This window comes from Macaca fascicularis, chromosome 3 (genome assembly GCF_037993035.2).
Source record: "Macaca fascicularis isolate 582-1 chromosome 3, T2T-MFA8v1.1".
Classification (NCBI taxonomy): domain Eukaryota; kingdom Metazoa; phylum Chordata; class Mammalia; order Primates; family Cercopithecidae; genus Macaca; species Macaca fascicularis.
The window spans coordinates 44,416,690-44,429,380 of record NC_088377.1 but is presented as its reverse complement, the minus strand read 5'-3'; the positions used below and the strand labels follow the sequence as shown (position 1 = coordinate 44,429,380).

The window sequence follows — 12,691 nt, the reverse complement described above, 5'->3', positions numbered from 1 at the left end:
CAATTCATCTGTCACAAACTGAAATCCCAAATCCCTCTGGGCACACAGCTGCTTTTCTGAGCTGAAATTCAACTCCAGTTGAGAAACAGGTCAACTTTTCCAAAAAGATTTCTTTTTCACATGCCTTCAATAAAAATTCCTTTCCCTCACTTGTCATTTTCCAGATTTAATGGCTCTGTTGGCCTTCCTCTCATTCAGGCCGTGAACACTGACTGCATGTCTACTACCGCCCGAACTCCAAGGGAGGCACCCTAGGGAACACAGATGACCGCAGCACAGCGACACCCTCAAGGAGCACACACGGGGAAGGCAAGATGATACAATCGCAGACTTCACACAGAAAAGAACGTGGCATCCATACCCCGTCCCATTTCTAGAAAACAACGATGCTGACTTAGTAACATTTACCAAACAGCTTGCAGTGTGGAGGCAGGCACGAGGGGGCCCCGGGGCGTGCAAGCAACGTGGAGACAGGAGACGCCCCCACGCACAAGGGCCAGCCTGGGGGCCTGCAGAAATGCCCATGCATCTGGGAAGAGGGAGAGAGGACAAGATACTTAAATGCTCCAAAATGAATAGAAGCCTCCCAAGAACTTCCCCCGAAATGGGGCAAGGATTTACAAAAGACCAAACCGAGCATGTGCAGTTACCTGAGCACAGCGCCACCAGAGCAAGCTATCAAGGAAGAAACAGGGTCCCTAGAAGCCTGAGCCTCTACTCCCAGCTCTGCAACTCATTCACCCTATGACCTTGGTGAAGGCTCTTAGCTTCTGTGAGCCACAAGAGAATCATGGAAAAACAGAAGATATGAAAGTGCTCTACCTTTTTCACAGAACTGCTGAGGGAATAAAATCAGATAACAGATTTTAAAATTCTCTGTGAATTACAAAGCAAAATGCAAACGTATGAAATCATTCTTACCATTAATAACAGCACTGTAAAATTAAGAGCAGAGTTAAGACCACAGCATTTTCCACCCCCCGACTCCCGAGAGAAATAGTGAGTCCAGCTGATGTATTTGGGCAACCCCAGTATCTAGACTTTGAGAGCCTCAAACCGCTCATGAACTCTGACAGTATCACTCCAGTCCAGTGCTCATTAAGTTCTCCAAGACAGCCAACTGACATAGAATACTACAGCTTTTTCAGCTGGGCTTGAAGCCCTCCAAGCTCACAGCACAGCTAAACAATGAAGAGGTTTTCTGCCACTAGACTCAAAAGCTGGCTTTTGTAAATTCCCATAGAAAGAACATTCAAGGCCAGGCATCGCGGCACATGCCTGTAATCCCAGCAATTTGGGAAGCCGAGGCAGGAGGATCACCTGAGGTCAGAAGTTCAAGAACAGCCTGGCCAATATGGCAAAGCCTCATCTGTACTAAAAATACAAAAATTAGCCAGGCATGCTGGTGGGCACCTGTAATCCCAGCTACTCGGGAGGCTGAGGCAGGAAAATCGCTTGAACTCAGGAGGCCAAGGTTGCAGTGAGCTGAGATCACGCCACTGCACTCCAGCCTGGGCGACAAGAACGAAACTCCATCTCAAAGGAAAAAAAAAGAAAGAGCATTCTTTTTTGCTGATGTTAAATTTCCTGTGCTTAACACAGAGAAATCATACAACACTGAAATCCTGAAAAACATATCATAAAAAGCATTTAGTGACTGAAAAGACATTCAATATAACCTGTAACAGTGAGTTCCCCTCCTCTTTCCAGCCAGCTCCACTAACGCTGTGACCCTTAACAATGCTTTCACTAACACAGAGGAAAATTAATAGGACCGCTTACCCCTCTCAGCTGACAGCTAAACCACTGTTTCTCCCTGGGCTCACTAAAGATGACCTTACCCAAAACCAGGCTGCAATGACCCTGTAGATGTTGACTAACGATTTCAAAATTCCCATATTCTTTGTCCACTCCTAAGGAAGATGAACGGAAGCCAGGTGTCTCCAAGTCAGAACTAACAGAGGCCTTAAACATCAGATGGCCCATTCCCTTCTTTGACAACCGGGGAATCTAAAGCTGAGATTATGGAATAAAACAGCCCGTTTAATAACAAAGCGAAAACCAAAGCCTAGTCACCCAACCTCTGGTCCAAAACTCCTGCAACAACCCAGCACCCATACAGGATGAGTCTCCCTAACCAGAAACTCCGAAATCCTCAACTTTTGAGTGTCGAGGTGATGCTCAATGAAATGTTCATTGGAACAGCTCAGACTCTGGATTTTTGAATTCAGGATGCTCAACCAGCAGGTATAATGCAAATATTCAAAAATCCAAAAAAGGAAAAAAATCTGAGACACTTCTGATTCCAAGAAGTTTGGATGAGGGATATTCAACCTGCATTTTTTTTTTCTCTCTAATGAAGGAAATTAAAAACGAGGCCCGAGCAAAGTCATTCAATCCATACTAAAGTCATTCAATAGTTTAATTAGTACCCATTTAAAGTTAAATGCTACCCGCAGATATTTAAAAGGATGAATACATACATGACTATAATCCCAGAACTTTGGAAGACCGAGGCGGGAGGATCACCTGATGTCAGGAGTCCAAGACCAGCCCAGCCAGCATGGTGAAACTCCATCTCTACTATAAATGCAAAAATTAGCCAGGCGTGGTGGCGCACACCTGTTATCCCAGCTACTCGGGAGGCTGAGGTACGAGAATCGCTTGAACCTGGGGGGAGCACGTTGCAGTGAGCCGAGATCACACCAATGTACTCCAGCCTGGACCACAGAGCAAGACTCTGTCTCAAAAAAAAAAAAAAAAAAAAAAAAAAAAAAAAAAAGAAAGAAAAAAGAGAATTTAAATTGTGTTTTCACATGGAGCCCATGTTCCCAGAACACAAGCCCTGCTCTATGCTCCAAGGGCACACAGGGTGCCCCTTTATCTAATACTCACCGTATTCCATGGCAGCCATTAGCATGCATCTGTCCATCGCACTAGACTTCCTGCACATGAGGCAGGGATCATATATTATTACCTTTCTGTCCCCAATGTCTGGCCTAGAAGACACTCAGCAAATGATTCCTGAACTAAGTCAGTTACTAAGATATGTTAAACTTGTATTAACAAAATTGATTTACTAAGTTTGCCAATGCAGCCTTCATACCACACAGCTTAAATCTCAACCTGCGGATTTATCTTGTGTACTGCTAGATTATCACCTATTAACATTCAGGAGGCACCTAGTATGTGCTAGGCATTACTAATTGCTGGGGACCTAGCAGTGACAAAACAACATTCCTTGTTCAAAGAGAAGTTCTAATATAAAGAGGAATAGAAGGAACATGCTAGATTGATGAGAGAGATAAGAAAAGGACAGGCTGCCGTGGGAAGCACCTGGTCTTGTCTGGATGGTACATAGTTAACGAAGTCTGAGTGCTTCATACAGCATAAGGTCATCTCCTCCAAAAAGCGAATGAAGCTTTGATTCCCCAGTACCAAAAGTCATCATAAAGATGTGCACAGCCATATGCTTAGTGTAGGAAGTGAAACCAAACAAACAAAGCTCCAACTTCCAGAGGCAACGGTCCAATTATGAAATCCTCTGGTTACGTTCAATTGAAATTCAAGGTATTCAAGAGGCCAATATTTAAGTGATAAATTAACCCAACCACTTAAAACTAAAGTAGTTTTTGGTTCAAGGGGTAAGGGTATACTACCTTTTACAAATTTATTAGCTCTTAATATTTACATTTAAATATGATGATGATGGTGTAATAATAACTTTACTGAGTAGTTACTATGTGTTAGGCACCAAACTAAGCACTTTACACACACATTTGCATGATCCTGTGAGATGATCATGACCCCCTGTCATCCCATTTCATAGATGAAAGTCAGGTTTATATAAGCTTAAAAAGTTGCCCCAAATGACACAGCTAGTTAGCAAAACCCAGGCAGCCTGACTCCATAGGCCTTGTTTAAAGAAGTAATATTTATAAACTGTCCAGCACAGCGGTGGTACAAACAAGAGTTCAATAAATGCCTAAAGAGTACTTCATACCATGAAGAAAAGGTGGAATGGGTAGAGATCAGAGTAGAGTGAGTAACCGGTAAATATACTTCATGACAGGTAGTAACAGGATGTGACATTTAGGCTGTTTCCACATTTGTTTGCATAACACTTTTTCACAGTTCTAAAGCACAAGAACCATTCTAAGCTGGTGAAAGCATAAGGCATGTCTATGATCCAGGACTCCAATTCACTGTGGATCAGGGCATCTCAACCTTTACAGTATATCAGAACCACCTGGGGGTTTTTAACAGCACTATACCTGCCCAGGCTCCATTCCTGCAGATTCTATTTCAACTGGTCGGGAGTAAGCACACATGCTTTTTTCACAGCCCCCCAGATGCAGCTAGGTTTGCAAACCACTGTCCAAGATGCTCTCACACTTCCGCTCAGTTCAACACACACTCACTGAGATTCTAAGCACTATGAATTGGGCTAAGTTAACAAGTCAGGCTCCACTCCCTAATAATATAGACAAAGAAACCAAGATCAGAGATTTATTCCAGTCCAAACCAAACAAATTGCCGGGTGAAAAAAATGCCCTGGCATAGTTTGCCATACAAAACAACTTCCTGCATCTTCCCAGTCAGTAGCCTAGAGACTGACTCTGAGCCATGAGAATTCAGAATCAGGGGAAAATGCCAGTCTGAGGCATCTGCCACACTCCTAGCACACCCCCAAAAGCGCCCAGCTACATTTCACATCCACTGTCCTAACAGGGGTCGAAATAGAGAAGAGCAGTGCAATACAGAAAACAGAGCCTGCTGGGTGCCAAAAGGCTGGGGAATTCCAGTCCTAGCCCTGCTACCAATCGGTCTACTCACGTCTCTCTGGTTCTGGTGTGGCCAACAGTTACGCGAGAGGTTGAGACATAAAAGCACAGATGTCAGGCACGCTCCAACATCCAAAATACATAGAAATTAAAAAGCATTAAGGTGATATCAAGGAATGTATAGCATCAACCAGAAAAGTATCTGAAGTATTCGTTTTCCCATTCTTAAGAAATCAAAAGTGGAAGCAGAAAATTGAGCAATCAGCCTACCAGGTTGACTGGGGCAACAGAATACACTCACGGATTCTGCTCACAACAGCGGGGGTGACAGACCAAAAGGAGAACTGCAGAGCGTCCCTCTCTCCTCTGTCCACCCATGCCACCAGTACGTGAGTGCGTCCACACGCAGCGCCCAGTCTCCTGTTCCACTGACGCCAGCGTCCACTCACCACAAGCCTACTAAGTGCCACATGTGCTACGATGCTCCCTCATCTCATCACCATAGACATCCCTGCTGGAGGTGAGTATGTGACAGACAAAAATCACGGAGGCCTAGGGAGGTTGAGACCCGCGTTCCCACTGCAGTGAGGGTGTGCTTGAGAGGGACCCCACGGCTGGGCCCTCCATGCCGCTCTACTCACTAATCACTCCCAGACCAGAGCAGCGAGGGGGAATTTTCTTCCTCTCACTATTTTCAGCCCCTTGGCTGACCCAGCATTCCCCAGAAAGCTATCGAGTTCTGGCAGCTCTGAGACCACAAAGCCATAAACGCACGGGACACACAGCCCATCTGTCTCTAATGGGTCTTTTACTTGTCATGCTGGTCATTTCTAAGAGCAGATGGGTTAAGAAAGACCTGGCAAGTTACCACGAAATGACCCCTCCACTCTTCCCTGGGGGAAGGCTGACTAGCGAGCAGTCAGGCCGGCTTTCTTCCCCCACTCCCTGCATTCCTGTCCCCAAGGAGCCACAGACAATCCCACCAAATATAAGCAGGAGACAGCCGCCTCCTTCCTACAGCTGGAGGGGGGAAGGGTCCTCTCGGGCCTTTCTAACTGCATGAAAACCAAACTGTGAGCTGTACTGACCTGGGCCTCACCCATGTTGCAGGCGTGTACAACCCAGGTGCCCAGTGGTATCATCAGGCAGAACTACGAATGTGCTTTCCATCGTTTTCATACAATGATTCCAGAACCGCTATCCACACAGCTCCACTTCTCACACATACGACGTGCTTCACGGATTACACAGCATGTTCACCATGGCCCTCATCTGCTCCTCCCAGCAGCCTTGTGTGATCCCTTGAGGATGCTTCCTCATACTGAGGTTTGAAACCAAAACTTTCCCAAGAACATCCAGCTAGTGTTAGAACCAGGATATGAGGGCTTCTGATTCTAGAACCAGTATTTGTGCCACTATTCCACATGGGCCCCTCCAGGGATTTCTGCCTGATCTTAAAATGCAGACAGCAAATCTGTCTCTCTACAGTCCTGGGGTTCCCTATAGACAAGACGTCAAACTTCTAACAGAAAGCTTATACTTATTTGGAAGGCTACCTGGGATATTTCTTTTAAGTTAGTTTGTTCATGTTTTGGAAAGATTGTTCCAATGGCAATGCGGGGCATGAAGTGTAGAAAGGATTCCATGATGAGGCAGAGAAACAATTCGGTGGCTCTTACAATGGTTCCAATGAGGCATGAGGCTCAAGCAGAAAGGACAGAGGGAAAATGCATTAGAAAGAAATGCAAAATGAAGTCCACTCAGACCCAGGATGGAAAAAAGGGGATTAAGCATGATGGTGGTTTCGAGGTTGAAAGACTGATGAACAAGGACGTCATTAACTACTGCAGAGTGGTATCTGGGGCCTGGGTGCACCAGTTTGTTTAACCATTCACCTGCTGAGCAGTCTCCGGGCTGTGTCCAGTTTCTAGACTTTATAAATAATGCTGCTATGAACAGATACGTATAGGTTTTTGTGTGAACATAAGTCCTCATTTATCTGGGATAACTGCCCGTGAATGTGAGTGCTGCCTCCTACAGCAATTGCACGTTTAGTTTTTTAAGAAACTGTCAAGCTGTTTTCCAGAATGGCTGTACCATCTTCCATTCCCACCAGCCAAGTGTGAGTGATTCCGTTTCCCCGCATCCTCACCAGCATTGCTCTTGTTACTACTTTTTATTTTAGGCATTCTGATAGGTGTGTAGTGACGTGGCTTTAGTGTGCATTTTTCTGATGGCTCATGATGTTGAACATCTTTTCATGTGCTTATATGTTATCTGAAATGTCTCTTCAGGTTTTTTATTCATTTTCAAACTAGATGACTTGGTTTCACTGCTGAATTTGGATAGTTGTTTATATATTATAGATATGAGTCCTTCATCAGACATGTGGTTTGCAAATAGTTTCTCCCAGTCTCTAGCTCCTCTTTTCATCTTTATTTTGCATTTTACATTTTAGTCCATGATCCATTTTGAGTTAATTTTTGTACGAGGTATGAGGTTTCGATCAGAGTTCAGGTTTTTTTCCTATGAATAATCAGGTAGCCAGTAACTTTTTTTTAAGAGACAAGGTCTACTCTGTCACCCAGGCTGGAGTGCAATGACAGGATCAGAGCTCACTGCAGCCTCGACTCCTAGGCTCAAGTTATCCTCCAGCCTCGACTCCTGGGCTCAAGTTATCCTCCTGCCTCAGCCTCCTGGAGTAGCTGAGACCACAGGCAGGTGCCACCATGACCAGTTAATTTTGTTAGTTTTTGTAGAGACAGGGTCTTGTGCCATGTTCCCCAGGCTGGTCTGGAACTCCTAGGCTCAAGTCATCATCCCACTTATATGGGGCCAGGCAGTGGCACATGCCTGTAATCACAGCACTTTGGGAGGATGAAGCAGGAGAATCACTTGAATCCAGGAATTCCAGACCAGCCTGAGCAACAGACGGAGGCCCTATCTCTGCAAAAAATTTTAAACATTAGCTGGGCATGGTGTTGTACACCTGTGGTCCCAGTTACTTGGGAGGCTGAGGTGGGAGGATCTCTCAAGCCTATGGGGCTGAGACTGCAGTGAGCCGTGATCGCACCACTACACTCCAGCCTGGGAGAAAGTGAGACCCTGTCTCAAAAAATAAAAAAAAAATAAAAAAAAATAGAGCATCACCCATATTAAAGACACACATTGTCTTTTTGAAAATTTAATTACAGTTATATAATGGACATGTAAAATGTCCAGTTTGAAAGGTTGAAACATATATAACTCTAAGTATTCTTACCTTAAAATTCTGATTCCTACCTAAGGTATCGCATACTGTTTACATAAGTATCACAATGCCTGGACAACAACTAAAAATGTGTACGAGGGAGAAAAATGATCATATATGCCTATTAATTAAGGTACATTTCCCCCTTATTACATAAAAAAGTCATCACGGCAAACCCCTGTGACTGTATCTAAAGCAAGCCTACAGTTTTACTTCTCCGTATTATAAAATGCAAGGCTACAATTCAAATACTAAGCACTTCCTGAAGCCAACTGTAGTTTACTTAAAATAAATGCCTAGGGTCTATATCAAAAATATGAAAAACCTAGCTACTTCATAGCCATTCCAATCTAAGTTCAGCTTTTCTTTTTTAATTGACACATAATTGTGTACTGTACATATGTATGAAGTACACATAGTGATGTTATAATACATGTAATGTATGTGATCAGCATAATTAGCATATCCACCATCTCAAACATTTATCATTTCTTTGTGTTGGAACGTTCAATGCCCTTTCTCCAATTATCTGGAACTATATATATATATATATTTTTTTTTGAGACAAAGTCTGGCTCTGTTGCCCAGGCTGGAGTGCAGTGGTGTGATCTCAGCTCACTGCAACATCTGCTTCCTAGGTTGAAGCTATTCTCCTGCCTCGGCCTCCTTGGTAACTGGGGTTACAAGGCACCCACCACTATGCCTGGCTAATTTTTGCATTTTTAGTAGAGACGGGGTTTCTCTACACATTGGCCAGGCTTGTCTCAAACTCCTGACCTCAGGTGATCCACCCACCTCAGCCTCCCAAAGTGCTAGGATTACAGGTATGAGCCACCACACCCAGCCTGAAACTATATATTCTTGTTAACTATAGTCATCCTATGTTATAGAACACTAGAACTTTTTCCTATCCAGCTATAATTTTGTATTCTTTAACAAATTTCTCCCTATATGCCTCTTCCCCGACCCTTCTCACCCTCTAGGATCCTCTGTCTACTTTCAAATTCCATGAAATCCACTCCTTTTTGCCTTCCACATAAGTGAACATGTGCTGTGTAACTTTCTGTCCCTGGCTTATTTCATAATATCTTCCAGTTCCATCCACGTTGCTGAGAATAACAGGACTTCTTCCCGTGTTATGGCTGAATAGTACTCCACTGTGTATAAAGACCACATTTTCTCTATCCATCATCTGCTGTTGGACACCGAGGCTGATTCCTTATCTTGGCTATGGTGAACAGTGCTGTAGGAAACAGAGGTGCGGATGCCCCTCCGACACTGATTTCCTTTTCTTTGGGTATCTACACTGTAGTGGGACTGCTGGATCACACTGTAAATTCATTTGCAGTTTTCTGAGGAACCTCCATACTGTTTGCCATAGTGGGTGCCGTAGCTTACTCTTACTCTTTTTCTTTTTTTCTCTTCGAGACAGAGTCTCACTGTTGCCCAGGCTGGAACACAGTGGTGCAATCTCGGCTTGCTCACTGTAGCATCCGCCTCCAGGGTTCCAGTAGTTCTCATGCCTCAGCCTCCTGAGTAGCTGGGATTATGGGCGCCCACCACTGCACCTGGTAAATTTTTGTATTTTTTAGTAAAGATGGGGTTTCACCACGTTGGCCAGGCTGGTCTTGAACTCCTGGTCTCAAGTGACCCACCCACCTCAGCTGCCCAACGGTGCTGGGATTACAGGTGTGATCCACCGCTCCCAGCTAATTTTTGTGTTTTTAGTAGAGACGGGGTTTCACCATGTTGGCCAGGCTGGTTCAAACTCCTGACATCAGGTGATCTGCCCGCCTCGGCCTCCCAAAGTGCTGAGATGTCAGCGTGCGCCCCGCGCCCAGCCAGCTGCTCTAGTGCACACCCCCCTACAGTGTGTAAGAGCTCCCTTGTCTCCATAGCCTCACCAGCACTTGCTATTTTTTGTCTTTTTGATAATACTCATCCTAACAGGTGAGATGATACCTCACTGTGGTTTTGATTTGCATTTCTCTGATTATAAGTGATACTGAGCATTTTTCTCACATATTTTTTGGCCATTTGTATGTCTTCTTTAAAGAAATGTCTGTTTTATTGGGTGTGGTGACACAAACCTGTAAGCCCAGCACTCACAACGCTAAGGCAGGAGGACAGCTTGAGCCTAGACCAGCCTAGGCAGCATAGCGAAACCCTAGCGCAAAAAAAAAAAAAAAAAAAAAAAAAAAAAAAAAAAAAAAGAAGAAGAAGAAGAAGAAGAAGAAAAAAGAAATATCTGTGTCTGTTCAGCTTTTTGACCTCCAAAAATTAAGAGCCTATTTTGGAATCTGACAACCTGCCTGATTCAGAGACAATCTGTGTTTGGTTCTACTCTGCTACTTCCTATGTGACTTTGGGAAGTTCCCTTAGCCAATTTGAGCTCAACCTCCTCAACATTAACCAGGAATAAGTACCACCTGCCTCTGTTGGTTAATGCTGAGGACTGAAAGGAGAACCTCCACAACGCCACTTGACAATGCCGCCTGGCAGAAACCCTTCAATGCGGGACTGGTAGGATCATCTGAAGCTAAGTACAACTTTCCTTTCCACTGTCCCAGGCTCACTCTGCGTACGATTAGCAAGGAATAGCGAATAAAGGAAACCAAAATAGTTGCTTAATTTTTAATAAGAAATTTTTCAAAAGTGGGGGTGGTGGCAAAATAGGACGGAGAGGAGGGGAAGGAAAAGCAGCCGGTCACAAGTTCTAGTCCAGGGCTCATCCCCGGCCTCCTCACTCAGGCAATCACCAGTCCCCACCTCCTGGGGTGGGGTACTTTCTCGGCTGGCTTCACCCACATGGAAGGCACTGCCACAGGTGTTCAGAAACCAGGAGCACCTTGAAATGGGCAATGTGCTTTGGGTAGGAGACCTACAATTTCCCCAAAGAAACCACGGCACAAAAGTGACCCACACAGGAGGTACCAACGGCTGTAAATACTTGGTGGCAAAAACTGATGTCATACCTTCTGTACAGGAGACACACACCCAAATAAAACTTGCCAAAATAGCAGAGAAAAAAATACAGCAGACAGCCAGTGCCATTCTGTTACAGAAATATTTATATCCCAAAGCCAGGGACCTCTCTGGAACACTGTCTTTATTTCCACGTTTCATGGAAGATGTTTGAGTGCACTCACGTGTGTCTCAGCAAACTTCCAGTCCCTGCTCTAAACCCTGTGGCTCCTCAGCAAAACCCAAAAACAAGTATCAGTTTTCCTTCTAAATGGGAAATTTCCTGACCTAGCGAACCCAGCATCAAATCCACTTATTATGAGATAGCTGATTACAGGCGAAGCCCTCTAGTCCCAGGATGACTCCCCTCCTGCAGGAGCGGGAGGGATGGGCATAGCACTGGCCTGCCAGACCACATCTCCAGGCAGTTTGCAACCATGGCTGCTCAGCTGAGCCATGATAAAAATCAAAACCAAGTATCTCTGAAAAGTGTACATGTCAAGAACCAGACCTCGGACCAGACTCAGCAGAAATGGATGTTGCAAGGTTTGTTCAGAGACCTCCTCTCCATGCCCCCTCTCCCCGGGACCTCCCTCCTTGCACTAGGAGCCCAGGGCCAATGGATTGCTCCCTTACCTCTAGCGCAGAGCATTTTCAGAACCAGTTCCCAGACTGTACCAGACCCTGAAATGTATTCACTGAATGCACTATTTCTTGAAATGATCATAAATCAACTGACTATAACAACAACTGTTTTAAAAGTGTTCTCTCTCTCTCTCTCTCTCAGGAATCGTGCCATGAGTTTGAGCAAGCAGCTTTGCTTCTCTCTACTGCAATTCTATCATTTGCAAAATGTTAACAATTACTGTGTTCACCCATAGCATTGTTGTAAAAAGCCTTAAGACCCACTTCATGTAGCCTGCCTGGAGCACAGACCCTGTCACATGGTAAATGCCCACTGAAGGTGAGTTATCTGTAGCTATTATTACCTGCCACTCCAGCGAACAAAAGGAGTCGATCAGGCCTCATCGTATCACCATGAAAGGATGTCCATGTCGACTACGCAGTGAGAATAGGGGAACTCAATGTTGATCAGGTACTATTTTGTTTTTTACAGTGTGTACATACATATTTGTAGGCACACTGGAAAAGATCTTGAAGGAAATACACCCAGTGTTAATAGTGACTACCCCAAAGACACATTCATCCAAACACACAACAGAAAAACACTCACTATCTTTCTGACTTCCATATCATTTGAACTATTTTCAATAAGCGTCTATGGCTTTTGTAAAGTTTTTGAAAGGAATTTATTGCATTTTTTTCTGGAGAAACAAGCAGGAGCATGAAAAAGGTGGAAACAGAAGGTTAAATGGAATGGGACTCAATGGAATTGAGTCCCAGCCAGGTTCAGCAGGTACAGGAACCACGCACCTCTCACTACAACTCAACACCAGCTCTCTCTTCTCTTGGTCCAACGGCCCAAGACTTAGAGATAAAATGTTTATTGTGATCACATCAATCACACCAAGGAGCTTGGAACCACCCTTCCAAACTCCTCTGGTTCTGTGTACCTGCCCGGGGCTGTTAGCTTTCCTCCTGTGTCTTTGGCTGGCCTGTAATCCCCTAGTGGTGGAAATGCACCCTGACACTTAGCCATCATCCCCACAACACTCAGCACCGCATAGAGACC

The 12,691-nt window shown here is 44.7% G+C and overlaps 1 pseudogene; it reads right to left on the bottom strand.

Moving 5' to 3' along the window:
* Positions 1 to 12,127, bottom strand: part of LOC107126523 (SH3 domain and tetratricopeptide repeat-containing protein 1-like) — a 36,423-nt pseudogene extending 24,296 nt beyond the window's left edge.
* Positions 12,128 to 12,691: the final 564 nt, after the last annotated feature.